Source organism: Pleurodeles waltl, chromosome 5 (genome assembly GCF_031143425.1).
Source record: "Pleurodeles waltl isolate 20211129_DDA chromosome 5, aPleWal1.hap1.20221129, whole genome shotgun sequence".
Taxonomy (NCBI): domain Eukaryota; kingdom Metazoa; phylum Chordata; class Amphibia; order Caudata; family Salamandridae; genus Pleurodeles; species Pleurodeles waltl.
Genome location: NC_090444.1, coordinates 1,265,752,470 through 1,265,776,943, shown reverse-complemented (window position 1 = coordinate 1,265,776,943; position 24,474 = coordinate 1,265,752,470). Strand labels below are relative to the sequence as shown.

General features: G+C 52.1%; 1 long non-coding RNA gene across 1 annotated transcript in view; it reads left to right on the top strand.

Annotated features, from left to right (window-relative positions):
* The first annotated feature begins 258 nt into the window (after positions 1 to 258).
* The window catches only part of LOC138296412 (uncharacterized), a 64,940-nt gene continuing 40,724 nt past the window's right edge, over positions 259 to 24,474 (top strand). Inside the window, exon 1 of the long non-coding RNA XR_011203827.1 lies at positions 259 to 332. This is a non-coding gene — a long non-coding RNA (uncharacterized lncRNA). The remainder of the gene's footprint in view (positions 333 to 24,474) is intronic.

The window sequence follows — 24,474 nt, the reverse complement described above, 5'->3', positions numbered from 1 at the left end:
AGAAGTCCTTGAAAAGTAACAAAAAACATAGCGGCCATCTTTGAGTGACCGGTGAAATCACCACCTTAAATATTCATTAAGAAGACTAGTATGCGTACATTGCCGGTGTTCTATCTTTAGCCGCACCCCGTCCGAATCGGGTCGGCTGTGTTATGTGCGCATGCGCACAACTGTGCGCATGCGCACTGGCGAATTTGTCAATTTCGCCGTCTGGGACTGCTCCCCTCCACGGGCACTTCTGGAGCGTTCATTTTAACAGTCGGCATTGCCAGGGGCACAACGGATTGCGGTTGGAGCAACAGTACCGCGTTCGGCGCTACCCCTTCTCTAAGGTCAGTACTCGTGCCGATTATATATTCTATATATAATCTCGGCTTTCCTCTTTTACTACATAATCTCGGCTTTCCTCTTTTACTGAGTTTCTTTTGTGTCACTGCCCTTCTACTAGTTACCTGTTCCCGAGCTGCGTCACAGCACCTCATTGGGCCGTTAGAAGCAGCTCGGGACGCTGCAGGCATTTTGTGAGCACTAAATAAATGGCAGAGATACTGTAATGGTGTTCCAAGGTGAGCTGTGGAGTGTGTGGTTTCATTAGACTGTTATAAATAATGTTAGTTCTAGGTATAAACTATATATTAATCAAATCTGTATTTGAAAAACACTTTTTTAAAAATTTAACTGGGATGTATTTGCACACTTTGTAGCAGCCTATATTATGATGTAATTGTATTTATATAACGTTTACTACCCCCAATGAGGCATCAGTTGCATGTTTAAAACAAGGACTTACACATTCACAGTTCTTTCAGGGACATCCTACCTCATAGTACTAACAGGCATTGGCAAAGCCAATAGGTCTTGTCTACGCAAGTTATTGGCTTTGCCAATGTGTTTTGACCAGAGTGGCTGCTGTTTAGCATGGCTATATAGTGGCGTGAAGTTCATTTAGAGTACAGTGAGGTACTGTGCAGTTGTTTAGAGTGCATTTGCGTAGAGTGCAGTGGCATGGGACAAAGTAGAGTGGCATACAATAGAGTGGCAGAGTGCAGTAATGTAGAGTGGTGCAGTGGCATAGAGTGCAGAGTAGACTTGTGTGGCAGAGAGTGCAGTGGCATAGTGTTGAGTGGTGCAGTGCAGAGTTGATTATAGTGCTGTAGAGTGCAGTTGCGTAGAGTGGATTGATGTAGAGTGGCATAGAGTGCAGTAGCGTAGAATGCAGTAGTACAGAGTAAATTGCTGTACAGTGGCGGAGAGTGCAATGTTGCAGAGTAGAAGGTAGTGGTGTACAGTGTAGTTTAGAGTGCAGTGGCATGTGGTAGAGTAGCATAGAGTGGCATACAATAGAGTGGCAGAGAGTGCAGTAATGCAGAGTGGTGCAGTGTCAGAGTGCAGAGTAGACTTGTTGCAGAGTGCAGTGGCATAGAGTGGTGCAGTGCAGAGTATAGTGCCTAGAGTGCAGTGGCATAGGGTGCAGTAGTAAAGAATAGTGTGGTGTAGACCTCTGACCTGCTTTAGGTCTCGAGCTCGCCCCCCACGTCCGCAGCACCACCCTGCTGTCTCGTGCCCCTGACCCCCGCCCACGCTGCTGCTAGCGTGTTCGAGGCCCTCCTCCATCCGCAGGCATCCTCCTGCGCCTCATCCCTGGTGTCTAGTGGGCTCTGTTTAAGCTTCACTTGACCCGTGTGCCGCTTTTCGCCGTCCTGTAAGTGTTTTTTCCTTTTTTTCAGCGCCTTGCCTCCTTGCGCTTCTGCCCCCGATGTGCCCCTTCTGATTGCTGTACACTGATTGTAATTTGTGCCAGAATTGTATTTTGTGACTGTTTTTGAACTTTTCCTTACTGTTTGTGCCTTGCTTTTTTCCCTGTTTTTTTTGCCCCTTGGGCGCTCCCCCTTGCTGATCTACCCTTGCCGCTGCCTCCTTGCGGCCCCGCCCCCATTCGCTGCTCCTCCCTCCCCCCTCCCTTCTTAATGGCTGGCGCTGGGCGTCGCGAGTGAGCCACCTCTGACCTGCTTTAGGTCTAGAGCTCGCCCCCCACGTCTGCAGCACCACCCTGCTGTCTCGTGCCCCTGACCCTTGCCCACGATGCTGCTAGCGTGGTTGAGGCCCTCCTCCACCCGCAGGCATCCTCCTGCGCCTCATCCCATGTGTCTAGTGGGCTCTGTTTAGGCTTCACTTGACCCGTGTGCCGCTTTTCGCCGTCCTGTAAGTGTTTTTTCCTTTTTTTCAGCACCTTGCCTCCTTGCGCTTCTGCCCCTGTTGTGCCCCTTCTGATTGCTGTACCCCGATTGTAATTTGTGCCAGAATTGTAGTTTGTGACTGTGTTTGAACTTTTCCTAACTGTTTGTGCCTTGCTTTTATCCCTGTTTTTTTCGCCCCTTGGGTGCTCCCCCTTGCCGATCTACCCTTGCCGCTGCCTCCTTGCGGCCCCGCCCCCATTCGCTGCTCCTCCCCCCCTCCCTTCTTAATGGCTGGCGCTGAGCGTCGCGAGTGAGCCACCTCTGACCTGCTTTAGGTCTAGAGCTCGCCCCCCACGTCCGCAGCACCACCCTGCTGTCTCGTGCCCCTGACCCCCACCCACGCTGCTGCTAGCGTGTTCGAGGCCCTCCTCCACCCGCAGGAGTCCTCCTGCGCCTCATCCCTGGTGTCTAGTGGGCTCTGTTTAAGCTTCACTTGACCCATGTGCCGCTTTTCGCCGTCCTGTAAGTGTTTTTTTTTTTTTTTTTCAGCGCCTTGCCTCCTTGCGCTTCTGCCCCCGTTGTGCCCCTTCTGATTGCTGTACCCCGATTGTAATTTGTGCCAGAATTGTATTTTGTGACTGTTTTTGAACTTATCCTTACTGTTTGTGCCTTGCTTTTTCCCCTGTTTTTTTTTGCCCCTTGGGCGCTCCCCCTTGCCGATCTACCCTTGCCGCTGCCTCCCTGCGGCCCGCCCCCCTCACGTCCCCATTCGCCGCTCCCTCCCGCCTCCCAGCTGCTCCTCCCTCCCCCCTCCCTTCTTAATGGCTGGCGCTGCGGGTCCGCGCCCAGCGCCACCCCCCCTGGTCCTCACGCCCCCGCATCCCCAGCCTTCGCTACTCAGCCAGCGAACTCCTCGCCCTCAACCCTGGCCCATCCACAGCCTGCTTCCAGGCCACCCCGAAGCACACCAAAGGACCCTTCTCCTGCCGCACCTGCAAGTTCACCTGCAACAGAACAACGAAGCCTACAACAACCAACACCAACCACCTGAACTGCATCCTCCTCAACACACGCTCCGCACGAAAGCACGCCATCCAGCTCTGGGACCTGCTCGACACCACCGCCCCAGACGTAGTCTTCCTAACCGAAACCTGGTTGAACGACTCCTCGGCCCCAGACATCGCCATCGCCATCCCTGACGGTTACAAGAGCACCAGAAGAGACCGCACCAACGGAATCGGTGGAGGGATAGCCATCGCCCACAAATCCACCCTCAAGATCCACACCCACACGGAAGACACCCTCAAGACAGCCAAACACCTTCATTTCCAGATCCACACGGACCCCAACACTACCCTCAGAGGAACCCTCATATACCGTCCTCCAGGACCAAGAGCCCCCTTCAGCGACACCATCTCCGACCTCGCAAGCACCCATGCCTCAACAGACTACATCCTCCTGGGAGACCTCAATTTCCACCTGGAGAACAACAATGACGCCAACACCGCATCTCTGACCACCAACCTCTCCAAACTCAGACAACTGGTCAACACACCCACCCACATCGCCGGTCACACCCTTGACCCACTCTTCTCTGCAAGCAACCACATCTCTTTCAGCCACACCTCCGAACTCCACTGGACCGACCACCACTGCGTCCATTTCACCTTCAAGAAAAACACCGAACACCACCGCACCCCACTACCGCCTCACCGCCGCTGGGGAAAAGTCACCATAGAAGAACAACTAACCAGCACCCTCGCCAAAAACTCACCACCCGACCCCACCGACCCGGACTCCGCCGCCATCAACCTCCAACAATGGATCCTCAACTGCGCCAACATCCTAGCACCACTCAAGAGGCCCACCGTCAACCAAGAAAAGAAAAAAACAGCCTGGTTCACAGACGAACTGATCACCTCCAAACGCAAATGCCAGAAACTCAAGAAAAAATGGATCCTCGAGCGCACACCTGACAACCTTGCAACCCTCAAGGAAGCCAACCGTGAACACCACCAACTGATCCGACTCGCCAAGCGCTCCCACTTCACAGAACGCCTTAACAACAACGCACACGACTGAAAGGAACTTTTCTGCATCGTGAAAGAGCTCTCCAACCCCAACGTCAACGACGTCCCACCATCCCAGAAACTCTGCGACAATCTCTCCACCTTCTTCTACCAGAAAATCGCAGCCATCCGCGACAGCTTCAACACCTCACCTCCCCCTGACCCCACCCCCAACAACTCCTCCCACGCCGACCGCCTCACCACCTGGACCCAGGTAGACGTCGCTGAAACCCTTAAGACCATGAACTCCATTCACTCAGGATCTCCCTCTGACCCCTGCCCACATCACGTCTTCAACAAAGCCGACGTCACCATCGCCCCCAACTCCGCAAGATCATCAACCTTTCCTTCAACACCGCTACCTTCCCGGACAGCTGGAAGCACGCAGAAATCCAACCCCTCCTCAAGAAACCTAAGGCTGACCTCCACGATCTCAAAAACTTCCACCCGATCTCCCTCCTCCCCTTCCCAGCGAAGGTCATCGAGAAGATCGTCAACGCCCAGCTCACCCACTACCTCGAAGACAACTCCATCCTATACCCCTCCCAATCCGGCTTCAGACGCAACCACAGCACAGAGACTGCACTCCTCGCCGCCACAGATGACAACAAATGGACAACGGCGAAACTTCAGCCCTCATCCTCCTAGACCTCTCCGCTGCCTTCAACACGGTATGCCACCGCACCCTACTAAATCGTCTCCACGAAGCCGGTATCCAAGACAAAGCCCTCAACTGGATCTCCTCGTTTCTCTCTGGCAGAACACAGAGAGTCTGACTCTCACCCTTCCGCTCGGAAGCCACCAACCTCATCTGCGGCGTCCCCCCAAGGCTCCTCGCTAAGCCCAACGCTGTTCAATGTCTACATGGCCCCCCTCGCACAACTGGCCTGTTAGCACAACCTCAGCATCCTCTCCTACGCTGACGACACCTAGCTCGTCCTCTCCCTGACCAAAGATCCTCACATCGCCAAAGCCAACCTCCACGAGGGACTGAAATCCATCGCCGAGTGGATGAGCAACAGCCGCCTGAAACTAAACTCCGACAAGACGGAAGTCCTCATCCTCGGTCGCTCTCCCTCGGCCTGGAACGACTCTTGGTGGCCCACCGCCCTGGGCCCCCCAGCCAGCCACGCACGAAACCTCGACTCCGCTCTCACCATGTCCAAACAGGTCAACGCAGTCTCCTACTCCTGTTTCAACACCCTCCGCATGCTCCGCAGAATCTTCAAGTGGATTCCAACAGAAACCAGAAAGACGGTGACCCAAGCCCTCGTCAGTAGCAGACTCGACTACGGCAACGCACTCTACACAGGCATCCCAACTAAAGACATCCAACGACTCCAACGCATCCAGAACGCATTCGCCCGCCTGATCCTCGACATACCCCGCCGATGTCACATCTCCCACCACCTGAAGGACCTCCACTGGCTCCCCGTGGACAAGAGGATCACCTTTAAACTCCACACCCACGCACACAAGGCACTACACGACACTGGACCCACCTACCTGAACACCAGACTCAACTTCTACGTTCCCTCACGCCAACTCCGCTCTGCCAACCTTGCCCTCGCCATCGTCCCCCGAATCCAGCGCAAGACCTCTGGCGGCAGATCCTTCTCCTACCTCGCCGCCAAGACCTGGAACTCACTCCCGACCTCACTACGCCAGACCCAGGACCTCCTCACCTTCAGCAGACTCCTCAAGACATGGCTCTTCGAACAATAGCAGCTGCCCCCTCCCCAGCGCCTCGAAACCCTAACGGGTACATAGCGCACTTTATAAATCTAATGATTGATTGATAGAGTGCAGTTTTGGAGTGTCAGTGGAGTGGCACAGAGAACAGTGGCATAGAGTACAGTGGTGCAGAGTAAAGGGCAGCGGCATACAGTGCAGTTGTTTAGAGTGCACTGGCGTAGAGTACAGTGGCATGGGACAGAGCAGTGTCATAGAATACAGTGGAATAGAGTGTATTGGTGCAGAATGTATTAGTACAGAGTAGAGTGGTGTAGAGTATGGTGGCGACCAGTGCAGTGTTTCTCAAGGATTCCAAAATTAAATGGCCATTTTTCAGAGGATCTATACGAACTTGTATTGTCTGACATCTGCCCCATTACTGTTTCTTTCATGGAAAGAAGAGTGACCTTCATTTGTATTACGGACATTTGAGATAAGTAGGTGAGGTACTGGTTAGTTGAGGTACATCATCATACTTAGTATAACTCACATATAGTATAGCTCCCCTGTTAATATAGTTGATATACAGTTAGCAGCTGAACTTAATTGTGTATGGGCAGTCAATTTCTTCTTTCAGTTAATTGGTTAGTCCAGTCTACTGGTATTTTGTACGAGCATCTATCCTATCTGCTCAGTTTATATTTTTTTCTGCAGGACATATTGTTACAGTGGTTCAAAAATGAGAATCAAATACAATATCTGTATGTATTTTGCGTTTTTGCTTATTGTCAAATGTCCTTCTCTTAAGGTTCACCCCCAAATTTTGGCCTTCCTTCTCTTTCTCAGACTTTTTCTTGTTGTCGGGCCTCTGAGCACTTTACCACTACTAACCAGTGCTGAAGTGCATGCGCTCTTGCCTTAAAATATGGTGATGTATGCTTAACACAGTTGGCATATTTCATTTACTTATGAGTCCCTAATAAATTGTACTTACCTATGCCCTGGATTTGTAAATTAAAGGCTACTAGTGCGCCCACAGTAATGATTGTGCATCCCAATTAAGTAGTACGTCAACATAACTTGCTTGTCATTCCAGAGTCTGTGTGTGCAGTTCTAAACTTCCATTTTGATCTGTCAAGTTAAATCTTTCCAGGTTCAAACCTTTATTTTTAAAACATATGTAACCCCTTTAGTGGGCCTGGGACAGATCAAAGGGCAGGGGCAAGTTGGACGTGTATTTTTAATTTTAACCTGTTGTGGTAATACAAAAACTATTACACTTGTCTTTCACCACCGCAAGGCCTAACTTTCACTTAAGCTAACATCAGGGTTACCTTGAAGCAGCCTGTCTAATTTCGAATTGAAAAAAACAAAATTTGGACTTTGATGTCTATGGACTCGCAATTCAAAATCACAACTTATGGTCAAGTCTAACATTAATTTGTGTGGCTGAAAATGTCACATTAATAAATTTGCCGTTTTATTTTCTTAAATATTTACTGCCTACTGGCATGTCTACATGTTTGGGTGGGTGACGCATCATCTCTTGTGCATTCCCTCCAGACAGGCACACGCCAAGGAAGCTCAGGTGTGACTGGATCATAAATATCCTGATGGCCCACCCTTGGCAGGATGAAATGGTGCAGCTGGCACATCTAAATGTGCTGGCTATTCTTCCCACACATGGATGCATAATCCCCCTTAGTGAGTCTGCAACTAGTCACTGCACTTCCTGTCCTATTTGCACTTTTTTCAAAGCCTCTTTTTTAAGTCTCCCCCATTTCAGAGGCTCCATTGGGCATAATAATTGGACCATTTTTTCCCTTTCACTTGCTGCTTTTCTGTCCTTTTCTCTTTTTCTCCCTCTTGTGTTTACCCTGCACTGCTGGTGTCCCAGCATCCCCACCCGCCCCATGCAAAGCGTTCTCCCACCTCCTTATTGCTGGACCACCGCCTCCATACCTCTCTTCCTTAACGACGGCCGCCACGCTAGTGCTCCACAGGGAAGCCTGTTTGTGCATGGACGCCACCCAGCACCAGGGACCCTGGTTCTCACCCCTTCTGCTGGTTTAACGCAAGCACTCTACGTGCCCTCAACCCCATAAGATCATCAGCATGCCACCAAGCTGACCACATGTACAAACATGGATCATTTTCTTGCTGCGCCTGCTCCAGCATACTCCCAAGTACCACCCCATGATTCCTCACTGCTCCTTAACACATGCTCCCTCGTCAAGCATGCACTACAAGTCTGAGACCTCGACTCAACAGCTCTGGACGTCACCATCTCGCTATGAGTTGGATCACCCCTGCAGCTACCATGGACATTGCCACGGCCATTACGCACAACTACAAAATCATACACAAGGACAGAGCCAACCTTCCTGGAGGTGTCATTGCCATAATCTACTAGAACAACCTCCGCCTTTCATCATCTAGTCACATTCTGTCAACGCATGAGCATCTACATTTCCACATCCTGACCAACCGAAACACCTTCCTACGTGGCACCCTCATCTACAGGCCACCTGCACCTCAACCCCAGTCTTTACAAGACATTGTCAACCTCATTGCCTCTCCAAGCACTCACTTCCTCCTGTTACATCCCACTCTGTGATCTCGATTTACAGCTTGATACCCTCAATGACCCCCAATACATCAAACATCCTGTACGACCCCACAATTCTCGGCGTCAAACAACTAGTCATCGTCCCTACCCACAAACCCCTTCACATCCTCTACGCCATTCTCTCAGCAGGGGACAACCTCACCTTCATCCACACCTCCAAACACTGTTGGCTTGACCAAGTGCATCTACTTAACCTACTCAAACACTGCACGCCACCACATTCCCTAACCCCCAAACATTAGGGTATAGTCACAGAAGCACAGATCACCAAACGCTGTCAACCACTCCAATGAATCCGCAGGCAAACTAAAGCGCTGACTCTGAATGTGCAGCCAATGTAGCCCCCCTAAGGAAATTGGCATGGAATCTACATAGCAAAACTCCCAAGTGGTTTACGCAAGACCTACATCAATCCAAGCGCGCCTGCAGACGATTGTAATGCAAATGGAGCCTCCGCAAATCCACCAAACCGCACTGCCTACAAAAATACTGACACAATGTACCACCATAACATACGAGCCACCCAAAAAGCTGCATTTCAAGCATGCCTCAACACCAGCACTCGCAATATCAAAGAGCTCTTCATCCTTGTCAAAGAGTTCACGAACCGCAGGGCAGAAACCTCATCCATCCCTCCCTCCCAAGACCTCCGCAACGATCTTCCCCACCTTCTTTCACTGTAAGATCTGGGACATCTACAAAGGCTTCAGCATACAGAGCCCGCCTTCACCGCTCAGCACCATGGACCTTGCTCCCCCACCAGATATGAACTGCTGAACCACCATTACTGTAGAGGACACCCAAAGAATAATGAACTCCATCCACTTGGGAGCACCCTCCGATCCATGCCCTCATCACATCCTCAAGCTTGTCATTCCCATCATTTCACCAGAGCTTTGCTGAACCATCAACCTATCGTTTAAGACTGCCACATTCCCCTCAGACTGTAAACACGCAAAAATCCGCCCGCTTCTCAAGAAACCCAAAGCCGACCATAGGGAGCTGAAGAATTACTGACCCATGTCTCTGCTCACTTTCCCAGCCAAGGTAACGGAAAAAGCCATCCACTAGGAACTGATAGAGTTCCTCGAGAGACACCGTATCCTCGAACTTTCCCATTTCCGATCTGGAAGCAATCACAGCACCGAAACTGCACTTTTAGCCACCACCAACAACATACGCATCATACTGAACAGCGTAGGTACTGCCGCACTCAACCTTCTAGACCTCTCTACTGCATTTTAGACAGTCTCCCACTTCAGCCTCTGTGACAGGCTGCTCGACGCCGGCATCTGAGACAAAGCCCTGAGCTGGATCTGGTCCTTCCTCACCAGAAGAACACAGAGGGTCAGACTACCACCATTCACATCAGAACTTAGACACTTGCTGCAGAGTGGCCCAAGGATCCACACACCGCCAGAAGCTTTTTAACCTCTACATGGCTCGCTCACTAAGATCATCAAACACGACGTAAAGATAGTCTCCTACGACAATGACACCCAACTGATCCTCTCCATGTCGGACGACTCTGCTCAAGCCAAGATGCATTTTCCCAATGGGAGGAGAGCAGTCTGCCCTTGGATGGACGTCAGCTGCCTCAAGCTGAACTCAGACAAGAATTGCTTGTGATTGCCTACACCCCATTCTGCCTGGAACGACTCCTGGTGGCCCCCACACTCATGTTAATGCCCCCGCCCACATTAACCAATTGCGTAACCTGACCTTTACCCTTGGCTTCTCTATCAATAACACAAAAAATTAACACTGTCTCCTCAACAAGCTTACACACCCTCTGTAGGAAAATGCCTCCTTTTTGCAGTCCACAACCCCCTCCTACCCCAAACACTTTTTTCCTGCTATTGATGCTGACTCTACTGAGTACTGAAGTGTGTTGAGATCCTGCTAACCAGGCCCCACCACCAGTGTTCTTTCAGTTAAAATGTACCATTATTTCCACAATTGGGACACCCCTCGCACACGGATAAGTCCCTAGTACCGACCTCCAGGACCAAGAGCCCCCTTCAGTGACACCATTTCCGACCTCGCAAGCACCTACGCCCTCGCCTCGACGGACTACATCCTCCTGGGAGATCTCAACTTCCACCTGGAGAACAACAACGACGCCAACACCGCATCACTTACCATCAACCTCGGACTCAGACAACTGGTCAACACACCCACCCACATCGCCGGTCACACCCTAGACCCACTCTTCACTGCAAGCAACCACATCTCATTCAGCCACACCTCTGAACTCCACTGGACCGACCACCACTGCGTCCACTTCACATTCAAGAAAAACACCGAACACCACCGCACCCCACTACCGGCACACCGCCGCTGGGGAAAAGTCACCGAAGACCAACTAACCAGCACCCTCGCCAAGAACCCACCGTCCGACCCGGACTCCGCTGCCATCAACCTCCAACAGTGGATCCTCAACTGCGGCAACACCCTCGCACCACTCAAGAGGCCCACCGTCAACCAAGAAAAGAAAAAAGCAGCCTGGTTCACAAACGAACTGATCACCTCCAAACGCACCTGCCAGAAACTCAAGAAAAAATGGCTTCTCGAGCGCACACCCGACAGCCTCGCAACCCACAAGGAAGCCACCCGCAAGCACCACCAACTTATCCGACTCGCCAAACGCTCCCACTTCACAGAACGCCTAAACAACAACGCACACGACAGCAAGGAACTCTTCTGCATCGTGAAGGAGCTCTCCAACGCCAGCGTCAACGACGTCCCATCATCCCAGAAACTCTGCGACGCACTCTCCACCTTTTTCTACCAGAAAATCGCCGCCATCCACGACAGCCTCAACACCACACCTCCGCCAGACCCCACCCCGACAACTCCTCCCACGCCGACCGCCTCACCACCTGGACCCCACGTAGATGACGCCGAAACCTGAAAGACCATGAACTCCATCCACTCAGGATCCCCCTCAGACCCCTGCCCACACCACGTCTACAACAAAGCCGACTCCACCATTGCCCCCCAACTTCGCAAGATCATCAACCTATCCTTCAACACCGCAACCTTTCCGGACAGCTGGAAGCACGCCGATATCCAAGCCCTCCTCAAGAAACCCAAGGCCGACCTCAACGACCTCAAAAACCTCCGCCCGATCTCCCTTCTCCCCTTCCCAGCGAAGGTCATCAAGAAGATCGTCCACGCATAGCTCACCCACTACCTCGAAGACAACTCCACCCTAGACCCCTCCCAATCCGGATTCAGACGCAATCACAGCACAGAGACTGCACTCCTCGCCGCCGCAGACAACATCAGACAGCAAATGGACAACAGCGAAACTTCAGCCCTCATCCTCCTAGACCTATCCGCCGCCTTCGATACAGTCTGCCTCCGCACCCTACTAACTCGTCTCCACGAAGCCGGAATCCAAGGCAAAGCCCTCAACTGGGTCTCTTCTTTTCTCTCCGGCAGAACCCAGAGAGTCCGACTCTCACCCTTCCGCTCCGAAGCCACCAACCTCATCTGCGGCGTCCCCCAAGGCTCTGCGCTAAGCCCAACGCTGTTCAACGTATACATGGCACCCCTCGCACAGCTGGCACGTCAGCATAACCTCAGCATCCTCTCCTACGCCAACACCCAGCTCATCCTCTCCCTTACTAAAGATCCACACACCGCCAAAGCCAACCTCCACGAGGGACTGAAATCCATCGCCGAATGGATGAGAAACAGCCGCCTGAAATTAAACTCCGATAAGACGGAAGTCCTCATCCTCGGTCGCTCTCCCTCTGCCTGGGACAACTCCTGGTGGCCCACCGCACTGGGTCCCCCACCTACTCCTGCCAACCACGCACGCAACCTAGGCTTCATCCTCGACTCCGCTCTCACCATGTCCAAACCGGTCAACGCAGTCTCCTCCTCCTGCTTCAACCCCCTCTGCATGCTCTGCAGAATGTACAAGTGGATCCCGACGGAAACCAGAAAAACGGTGACCCAGGCCCTCGTCAGTAGCAGACTTGACTACGGCAACACACTCTACACAGGCATCCCAGCAAAAGACATCAAACGACTCCAACGCATCCAAAACGCATCCGCCCGCTTGATCCTCGACATACCCCGCCGATGCCACATCTCCCACCACCTGAAGGACCTCCACTGGCTCCCCGTGGACAAGAGGATCACCTTTAAACTCCTCACCCACGCGCACAAAGCACTACACAACGCCGGACCCCCCTACCTGAACAACAGACTCAACTTCTACGTCCCCTCCCGCCAACTCCGCTCTGCCAACCTCTCCCTTGCCATCGCTCCCCGAATTCAATGCAAGACCTCTGGCGGCAGATCCTTCTCCTACCTCGCCGCCAAGACCTGGAACTCACTCCCGACCTCCCTGCACCAGACCCAGGACCTCCTCACCTTCAGGAGACTCCTCAAGACATGGCTCTTCGACCGATAGCAGCTGTAGCCCCCCCTAGGTGCCTTGAAACCCTAACGGGTACATAGCGCGCTTTATACATTTAATGATTGATTAATGGTTGATTGGCAAAAGGTACCAGTGGTACCAAGGGCCCTGTGACCAGGGAAGGTCCCTAAGGGCTGCAGCATGTGTTGTGCCAACCTAAGGGATCCCTCACCTAACACAGGCACACTGCCATTGCAGTTGGTGTGTGTTGGTGGGGATAAAAAGGCAAAGTTGACATGGCATCCTGTTCAGGATGGCATGCACACCAAATACTGCCTTGGCATACATAAGTCACCCCTCTAGCAGGCCTTAATGCACCCTGCCTTAGGGCTTTATTCCACAGGTGAGGGCATAGCTGCATGAGCAATATGCCCCTACAGTGTCAAAGTCCATTCTTAGACATTGTAAATATAGTGTGTCCATATTAAGAACATGGTCTGTGGGTTTGTCAAAACGAACTCCACAGCTCCATAATAGCTACACTGAGCACTGTGAAGTTTGATATCAAAGTTCTCCAAATAAGAAACCCACACTGATGCCAGTGCTGGATTTATTACAAAATGCACTCCGAGGGCATCTTAGAAATGCCCCCTGTATTTTACCCAATCCTTCAATGCAAGACTGACTGGTCTGTGCCAGCCTGCCACAGAGAGACTAGTTTCTGACCTCCTGGCATGAGAGCCTTTGTGCTCTCTGAGGCCAGAAACCAAGCCTGCACTGGGTGGAGGTGCTTCACACCTCCCCCTGCAGGAACTGTAACACCCAGCAGTGAGCCACAAAGGCTCAGGCTTCGTGTTACACTGCCACAGGGCACTCTGGCTAGTGGAGATGCCCGCCCCCTGGACACAGCCCCAACTCTGGGTGGAAAGTCCGGCGGAGATAATGAGAAAAACAAGGAGGTGTCACCCCCTCAGCCAGTTCCACCCCTTAGTTGACCAGAGCTGTAGTGACCCTCTCCCCCTCCTTGGAAAATCCTCCATCTTGTTTTGGAGGATTTACCCAATAAGGATAGGGATGTGCCCCCCTCCCCAAAGAGAGGCACAAGGAGGGTGTAGCCATCCTCAAGGTCAGTAGCCATTGTCTACTGCCCTCCAGCCCTAACACCCTCCTACACTCAGTATTTATGGGCGACCTTGAACCCAGGATTTCAGATTTCCTGAAAACCTAAAGGACTGCTAACCTCAAAACACCCGGGGAGAAGATGGAGACAGCAACTGACTTGGCCCCAGCCCTACCTGCCTGTGTCCAGACTCAAAGAACCTGCAACAGCGACGCATCCTGCGGGACCAGCGACCTCTGCCGACTCGGGGGACTGCCCTTCAACCCAAAGGTCCAAAAAACCCTAGTGGATATGGGCTCTGTCAAACAACAAGGAAGAAACCATCTTTAAAGGGACACCCACCTCACTCCTGAAGCGTGAGTCCCCACCACTCTGCACCAACGCCCCCAGCTTGTGTCCAGAGAAACCAACACTGCAGCGTGGACCCCCAGGTGACTCCAACGACGTGGCCACCCTGAGACAATCTCCCTGCATCCCCACGGTGAAGCCTGCAGAGAGAATCCAGAGGCTCCCCCTCACCGCAACTTCCTGGTAACAGAGACCCCAACGCCTGGAAGAAGCACTGCCCCTGCAGCCCCCAGGCCCGAGAGGAACCAACTACTGATCCAGGAGTGACCAGCAGGCGTCCCTCATCCTAGCCCAGTCGGTGGCTGGCCCAAGAAGAACCCCATGCCCTACCTGCATCACCAGAGTGACCCCTGGGTCCCTCCATTGATTTCTATTCAAAACCTGACACCTACTTTGCACACTGCACCTGGCTGGCCCTGTGTGCCTGTTTGGGACACCCCCCAACCCAGTGCTCTACAAAACTCCCCGGGTCTGCTCCCAGAGGACGCAGGTAGTTACCTGCTAGCAGAGTGGAATCGGAGCACCCCTTTTTTCCATAAGCGCCTATGCTACTTTGACCTCTGCACTTGACCGGCCCTGTGTTGCTGGTGCTGGGTGTTTGTGGTTGACTTGAACCCCGAACAGTCGCCAGTCTATGCCCTGGAGACCGAACTTGTAAGTGCTTTACTTACCTGCTAAATTAACTTCTACTTACCTCCTACAGGAACTGTTGAATTTTGCAGTGCCCTGTTTTAAAATAGGTTATTTGCATATTTGCCAGAACTGTGTACCTTACTGTTTTCATTCCAAGTTCTATATTTGCTTATGCCAAGTACCTTACAATTTATGTACTTACTTGAATTCAGAATCTTGTGGATCTAAAATAAATTAAGAGAAGAATATTTTTCTATATAAAAAACCTATTGGTCTGGGGTTAAGCATTGAGTGTGTGTTCATATTTACTGCCCGTGTGTGTACAACAAATGTTCCATTTAATACTTGTCTTTCAATTAAACATCACACGCAAGATAGAACATAGTGTGGAAAAATAATATTCTTTCTTAGAACTGTAGTCTACAACTGTTTGTGTGGGCTCTTTGTCTCTTACCTACTATTATTCCTCAGTCTAGTGTGGTGACATACAGCCTGCTAGTCAATATGAGTCTTTAAAGTCACAACATAATCTGCCTGAGGTCTATGCGTTTTTGTGCCCTCTGTTATAAAGTTTTTCAGTTTTAGACACCCACAGGCTCTGCACCAGAAAGTTCAAGCTTGTACACACCATGGAAGATCCACAGGCAGCTATCAAAATGTTCTGCGCTTGTGTGACTAACGCCGCAACATTTGGTGCTGGCAAGGAAGAGCAGGCTATTTGGGATCGGCTCTGGATGTGGATCTTCGCAGACTTGACGGTAAAGTGCCTTTGGCTTGGTATTTTTTATTTTTTCAGTGCCAAGGTTTATGCTGACTAACAGAAATGGGAGGGAGTCATTGGGAGGAATGGAGATGGCAAAAGCAACAGCAGTGGTCATCTACGTTTAGAAACCTGCGAAGCTCATGACCTGTTGCTATGTTCATTTAGTGTCTGATGGAGAGCTAATCTTCCTTGCTCCAGCGAGTGTTTCCATCTCTCTTCTGCACAAGCGCAGAGTAGGTTGTCCTACCTCCAGAGATAGGTTGTGGTTCTTTTTCTTTTTCATTTCTTTGTGCACAAAAAAAACTAAAAGGTCCTTTTTTTTTTTTTTTTTTTTGTGGTCAGTCAACAGCTACCTCCACAAAGACAATTTCTAAATGCACACCCTGGCTGAGGTGTTGTCAGTGCTCAAACAGGATACTTTATAGTAGTGTTGGACCTTCACAATGCTTATTCACACACCCGCATCCTGAATTTTTCACACATGTTAACTGTGTTTCAAAGTGAGCAAGTAGCTTTTTAAGTTTACTGTGATCCTCTTTCGTGTCTTCACAAAACTGATGATGGTGGTGTCAGCTCATTGGCGTGGGACTATCGTCATCTTTGAGCACAAACAAAGGTTATCTTTCAGTGTTTCCAGCCTGTTTGCGGGTGCCTGACCGATCTTCCATGTTAGTCACCAGCTGTCGATAGTGTTTCAAGCAGCTTGTTTCACTAGCAGCCTAAACATGTTTTTTTTAGAGCACACTGAAATCTTACATTTGTTTTTGGAGATTTTCTCGTGAACTCCATTTGAGCCTAATCACTATGGCCCTCATTACAACATTGGCGGTAACACCAAATGTCAGTGATAAACTTGCGATAACACACCGCCGCGCTCAAAATACACTCTTACAAAACACAACCACATTGGACAATTCCAAATACACGCACCTTATACACATACCACTCCCACATCACCCACAAACCCTTACTACCTAAAATATTGACGAAGGCAGAGAGACAGCAAAGCAAAGATGACAACACCATACAGAGGCACAAAACACCATCACACACACATCCACGCACAAAACACCACACACCCCTAAACATCACCTCAGACATCACCCACACCACCCCATGTTCACCGCAAAGACACCCCAGGTTTTCTGAGGAGGAGCTCAGGGTCGTGGTGGATGAAATCATCCGGGTAGAGCCACAGCTATTCGGATCACAAGTGCAGCACACCACCATAGCTAGGAAGATGGAGCTATTGCGCAGAATCGTGGACAGGGTCAGCGCAGTGGGACAGCACCCAAGAACACGGGATAACATCAGTAAGAGGTGGAATGGCCCACGGGGGAAGGTGTGTTCCGTGGTCTCAAGACACCACATCGCGGTTCAGAGGACTGCCGGACCCCCACCTCCTCCCCCACAACTAACATGGGGGGAGCAGGTCTTGGCTATACTGCATCCTGAGGGCCTCACAGGAGTAGCTGGAGGATTTGGTAAGTCAAAGCTTTCACTACTTCATCCCCCACCCTACTTGCATGCAATCACATACCCTCACACTCACCCCCCCATCACTCCTCACAGATGTCCCACTATCACAAACCACACATCCCAACACCAGGCCCTGCATGCAACAACAAAGCATGGGTACCCATCATAAATGCATGTCCACTGCACATACCCACACAGACACCTAAACATCAAGCATGCAAGCTCCTACACAGGAATGCAACCACTGGGGTACAGGGTCACCCACCCATTGCACACCATGGAACACACAGATAAACTATGCCTTTAAACCCCCTGCAGGACCCCTAACCAACGTCACCGGACAAGATGTTCCAGACATGTCCACTCCACCCACAGAAGAGGCCCACATTGATGACAGCAGCTCTGTCCAACTGGATCTAGATGACCAGCCCGGCCCATCTGGGACCTCAGGACAGTCGGTTCCCCTCACACTGGCAGAAGCCACAACAGAGCCTCCCCCCTCTGGAAACACCAGCACCCACCGGACCTATACCTCTGTCCCCATGACACGTCAAGCAGCAGTGTGTCCACCACTACAGGGAACTCAGGCTAAGCCACCACCCCAAGAACAGCAGGGACCTGGGGGCATTGGCAGTGGACACACGGTTCAGGGGACAGAGGCCCAGGAACACAGGGGAACTGGGAGGGCTGCTGGGCGACAGGGGGAGGACAGGCCTAGGGAACCCACTCTCCATGAGGTCCTCCAACATCATGGGAGCCTACCACTATTCCCAGGAGACGATGGCAACAGTACTGTCCATGTTTCAGGAGATCCAGCGGCTGCAGGAGGAACAGTATTTGGGGTTCAGGGAGGAACTCGGATCCATCAATACCACCCTGGGCACCATTGTAGGGGTGCTGAAGGAACTCGTGAACACCAGGAGGGACACTGTGGCACAACAAGGGGCCCCTGACACTAGCCTGGACGATGAACTGCCCACCGCCGGCGCTAGTAGACAGGAGGCACCGCCACAGGACCTCGACACCAGCACCCCACCCCCTGCAGATGGAGAACCACCCCGCAAGCGGTCCCTGAGATCTAGGACAAAGACAGAGCACGATGCCAAGACCCCCGTCAAGAAATGAGACCACCCTGATTGTCATCCTTCTGTCCCACTTTGTCACACTGTCCATCCACCAACTGCCTCAGCTCCACTTCCTATGCCCCTTTGGACAATGCACCTGTGAAACAAATAGACTGGACTCTGCCATGGACATTCCTCCATCAAACATAGCAGAGGTCACACTGTGGACCCACATCTGTGAAATCGAAAGGGAAAGTGACAAATCAGGGTCCATACACTGGGTGAAAGTGACAGACAGATGAGAGGTAGAAAAAGTGTATCAGATGTAGCAGGCAGTGATGTCGTCTTACCTGTGTTTCACTGGAAGTATTGATGAATCACCTTGTTTCTGTTGTCGATTTCCTGTTCTTCTTCTTCCTCGTCTTCACTATCCACAGGCTCCACAGCTGCCACAAGACCTCCTCAGGACCATCCTCATGCAGAAAAGGCAGCTGTCGTCGCAAAGCCAAGTTGTGCAGCATACAGCAGGCCACGATGATCCGGCACACCTTCTTTGGTGCGTAGAATAGGGAAACACCCGTCATGTAGGCACCTAAACCTGGCCTTCAGTAGGCCGAAGGTCCTCTATAACCCTCCTAGTTCGCCCATGTGCCTCATTGTAGCGGTCCTCTGCCCTTGTCCTAGGATTCCTCACTGGGGTCAGTAGCCATGACAGGTTGGGGTAGCCAGAGTCATCTGCAAATGTTGTTACAACTGTTAGACACACACTTACCCTTAGGGGCAACCCCATTCCCAGACACCTAGTCACACTGTATAGGGTCCATGTCCTCACCTAATAGCCACACACAGTGCCTCTGGAGTTGCCCCATCACATAAGGGATGCTGCTATTCCTCAGAATGTAAGCGTCATGCACTGATCCAGGAAACTTGGCATTCACATGGGAGATGTACTGGTCGGCCAAACACACCATCTGCACATTCATTGAATGGTAGCTCTTCCGGTTTCTGTACACCTGTTCACTCCTGCGGGGGGGGCTAAGGCCACATGTGTCCCATCAATGGCACCTATTATGTTGGGGATATGTCCCAGGGCATAGAAGTCACCTTTCACTGTAGGCAAATCCTCCATCTGAGGGAGCACGATGTAGCTGTGCATGTGTTTCAGCAGGGCAGACAACACTCTGGACAACACGTTGGAGAACATAGGCTGGGACATCCCAGAGGCTATGGCCACTGTCGTCTGAAAAGACCCACTTGCAAGGAAATGGAGTACTGACAGCACCAGCACTATAGGGGGGGATACCAGTGGGATGGCGGATAGCTGACATCAGGTCTGGCTTCAACTGGGCACACAGTTCATGGATTGTGGCACGGTCCAGTCTGTAGGTGACAATTACATGTCGCTCTTCCATTGTCAACAGGTCCACCAGCGGTCTGTACACCGGAGAATGCCGCCATCTCCTCACCTACCCCAGCGGACGTACTCTGTGGAGGAGAACAGCGAGCAGAGGGTCAGCCAACACTGATGTACGAAAACACAACTTTATTGCACATATTTTTCAATCCGATATGTGCCTATCTTAGTGTGTATGCAAGGCCTAGGTATGTGTGACGCATTTAAACATAATGCCATGTGGCCCCCTGAAATGGCGGCTGCCTGACCTGTAAGGTGGGACAATGGGATATGAGGTAACTGCGCTGGCGTTGTACACTGCCGCAGTAGGCGGTCGAAGACCGCGGCGCAATCCTTCATTGGTTAACATTGGGCCCTATGGGTCCCAGGAGCCAATGACTATGTACGCTGGCGGTGACGGTACACACCCCAGCGGACATGACCGCCATTTTCTATCTGTTCACTCACTTGATACCTGATGTTCAACAGGAGATGACCTACACTGCAAGTGCTGCTGTGACCTCAGTCTGGAAGAGCCAATAGCTCATGTGTCTGGGGAAAGGGCCCCTGCCTTCACCCCCCCTCCCCCCTCACACGCTGCTCTACGTTCCTCCAGACAAACAGGTAAGTACACTGTGATCATGCTGTATGGGCAATGCCTGTGTGGATGGAAGATGGAAGGGGAGAATTAGGCGTGCATGAAACGACGGTGAGTGTATGTGTGTCATGGCAAGGGTAGGAATGCGGGCCAATGACTGTGACGGTGCGGACGGTTATATCTTCTCCTTTTCCCCTGTCCTATTCCTGTAGGTCAGCGCCCACCAGAAGAAGGATATTTGGCGTGCCATCGCCAAGGAAGTCAGGACCCTGGGTGTCCACCACAGACGTAGCACCCACTGCCGGAAAAGATGGGAGGACATTCGGCGCTTGAGCAAGAAGACAGCGGAGGCCCCGCTGGGGATTGCCTCCCAAGGTGGGGGGGAGGGGTGCCCTTCGCACCGTCACACCCCTGATGTTCCAGATCCTGGCGGTTGCGTACCCGGAGTTGGATGGGCGCTTGAGAGCATCACAGCAGCCACAAGGGGGTGAGTACACTCTCATTCAGCTGATTCAGCGCACATTGGAGGTGTCTGGTTGGGGGCGGTGGGCTATGGGTACCCCTTGGCCAGGACGAGTTTTGTAGGCATGTTCCCTCCGTAAGGCAGGCTATGTGGCACCCCACCAGTGTTAAGAGCCATCTACACCCAGTCAGGCTCCTGTGACTCATGTGTGCAGCAGTCGGGCATAGGCCTTGTACCCCATGTCCCTATGATTAATTAGGGAACTCTAAGTGCATGGCGTAGTGCAGAGGGCTGCTGTGTCTGTAGTGTCCGCCAACTGTAGCGGTATTGCATGCACTGAACATGTCTTTCTTCTGTCTTCCCCACCTTTTTGTGGTCTACCTGTTCTTGTGTGCATTAGCATCATCAGGCAGAGGAGCATTGGCACCGGAGCAGGAGGGAGCTGCATCCCACATGGCCCTGGAGGGCAAAACAGCGGAGTCTGAAGGCACCAGTGGGACAGCAGGCGAGGGGAGTTCCACGGCGGGGACAGGAGCTGAGACCAGCGACACGGACTCCTCCTCTGATGGGAGCTCCCTTGCAGTGGCGGGCCCCTCTGTGCCCCCTGCATCTACAGGTACAGCCGCCAACCCCGCATCCCCCCCCCACCCCACCAGCACCGCCCTCACAGCAGCCCCTGCCCCTGTCAGCCCTGCTGCCCTCAGTGAGGAGGCAATTGACCTCCTCAGATCCCTCACTGTTGGGCAGTCTACCATTCTGGATGCTATCCAGGTTGTAGAGAGGCAGTTGCAACAGACAAATGCATACCTGGAGGGCATTCATTCTGGTCAGGCAGCCCAACAGTCAGCTTTTCATACGCTGGCCTCAGCACTGATGGCAGCCATTGTCCCTGTGTCCAGCCTCCCCCCTCCAACTTCCTCCACCCAGACCTAATCCCCTGTACCTCAGCCTATCCCAAGCACACCATCAGACCAGCATGCACACACCTCAACACACAAGGGTAGCTCTGGCGAACATAAGCACCACACATCCCACAGGCACTCACACAAGCATCATACCCATGCAGACATAACAACATCCACTGCCTCCACTGTGTCCCCCTCCTCCTCGTCTCCCTCATCCCTCCCGGTCACGTCTCCACTCACACCTGCATGCACTACATCTTCAGCCACTACGTCCATCACCACACACCGCTCATGTGCACTCACCACACCACTACCAGTCACACATCCCCAGTTTCCTCTCCCAGTGTGTCTGTGAGCCCTCCTCCCAAAGTACACAAACGCAGGCACCCACCTCACAACAGCCTCCAGCCCATGCACCTTCACCCAAATTCAGCAGATGTACACCTCCTACAACCACTACCTCTTCCTCCACTCCCAAACCCCCTCCATCTACCCTTCCCAGTGTGTCTAAAACTTTTCCTGTCAAACCTTGACCTCTTCCCTCTCACCTCCCCCACCCCTTCTGTCCCCTATGGCACGGCTTGTCAGGTCACAACCCAGCACCTCAGCCACCACATCAACGGGAACAGTGGTGCCAGCAGTAACCGGCTTCTGGAGTGCGCCAAGCAGCAGGGCAGCCAGTGTGCCAAGGAGCCAGACCACAGACAGTCCCCCCACCTCAGAAACATAAGAAGTTGGCCACAGCCTGGAGGGAGAAGGGCAAAACACCTGCCACAAAGGGCTCTCCCATGAGTACAGTTGGTTGTGTGAAGACAGCTGCGCCACCATCCAAGGTGGGGAAGGGGCACAGAAAGAAAGGGAAGTCGCCGCCAACCTGCACGGCGGACAAGACCGCTTCCCAGGACACCGCCGCCACCAGCACTGCTTCCCAGGACACCGCCGCCACCAGCACTGCTTCCCAGGACACCGCCGCCACCAGCACTGCTTCCCAGGACACCGCCGCACCGTGTCCCAGGACACCGCCGCCACCAGCCCGCTCACTGAGCCACCCACCAGCACTGCAGGCCAATGAGCGCCGCAAGCACCGCCGCTACTGAGGCTGCCACAATCACCGCCAGTGGACACGCCACATATGCCAGTGGCACCACCGCAGATATGGCTGCCATCCTCCGTGGTCAGTCGTACGAAGCTGGTGGTCAGTTGGTCAGTTTCAGGGCCTGGACAGCTTCCATGGCCCACCGTGAGTGGAGATTCACATCCACTACCTCTGTCCTTGGCAGGATGAAGCACTCTGGGCACCAAGCCCCCTCCAGAACCAGTGGATATTCACATGCACTACCTCAGTCCTTGGCAGGATGAAGCACGCTGGGCACAAAGCCCCCTCCAGAACCAGTGGAGAAAAGCATCCACTACCTCAGTCCTTGGCAGAATGAAGCACTCTGGGCACAAACCCCCCCTCCAGAACCATTGCAGACTGTTATTCACTTGTGAGACTGTGGCTTTCCACTCCCCAGGATGCAGCAGTGGGCAAACCACCCACTGAAAAGACTTGTGAGACTGTGACGTTGCACTCCCCAGGATACATCAATGGGCATGGAGCCCTGTGCACTCATCCGGCTGAGGTGCCCCCCCTTCCCTTCCCCCTGAGGTGCCTGTTGTATTTCGATCTGATGCCCCTGCAGTGTTCGCTCAGTTTTGATTGGATATCTTGTGTGGGCCTCGCCCATGCATTTTGGGCCCAGTGGTCCACGGACTATGTATGTGCAGCACATGGACTTTAATTCTTGGTGTATATATTTGTTAATAGTGTGTATATATATTTATGAGTACTGGATTTTTATTGATCAGAATCGTTACAATCATTTCCATTGTCCTTGCATTCTTCCGGGGGCCTTGGGGGGTGTAACTGTAATGTATCAACATGTATTTATGTGTGTGTGTGTGTGTTGTAGTTGGTGAGGGTGGGGGTGTTGCGTGTGTGTGTCACTCTTTTCCCTCCCCCCTCCCCTGTGTCGTAGGTGCAGTACTCACTGTGGTCTTCGCCACTGGCGTTCGTGCTCCTGGTAGAGGAGCAGGAAGACAATGGCTGGTAGAATATGGAGTTCCGGCTCCATGGCATCCTGGTTCCTCGTATGGTGTGTAGAGGTGAGCATTTTTCCTTCCAAGTTCTTTTTCCGCCGAGTTTTTGTTCGCGTTGAATCCGCCCCTGAAAAGGTGGCGGATTGGCCTCTCATGATACTGTGGGCGGTACATTGTCTTCCGTCTGTCTGTTGGTGGTGACCACCATGCTGTTTGTTTGTACCCCCGTGGCGGTCGGAGTGTTAAAGTGGCTGTTTATGTTGGCGGTTTCCGCCACGGTTGTGATTACATTTTTTTTACCGCCGGCCTGTTGGCTGTTTTACCGCCGCTTTAACACCGACCGCCAGGGTTGTAATGAGGACCTATAGGTTTGTTGACGATACAATATTCTTTTTTTCCCGTAATTACTTCTTACATAAGGGTTAACGAGCATCTAACCCTCTCTGTAGCCACACATTTTAACTACCATCTATTGAGGCAAGCTGGTTCTCTTTTTCCAAAAGTGTTCACTCTCTCACGTTGGTCTAAATATTGTCCTGACGACTTTTTCTCTACCTCCTCATTCTTACATATACTTGACCCACAGCGGTCCTTCATTGTACTAAACAACGCTAAATGGATGATCAGCTTTTTATTGGCTTAATTGCTGTGAAAATTAGGCAAGCTGAGAGAAGAGGACCATCTCCAACTATCTTTTTCTTCCTA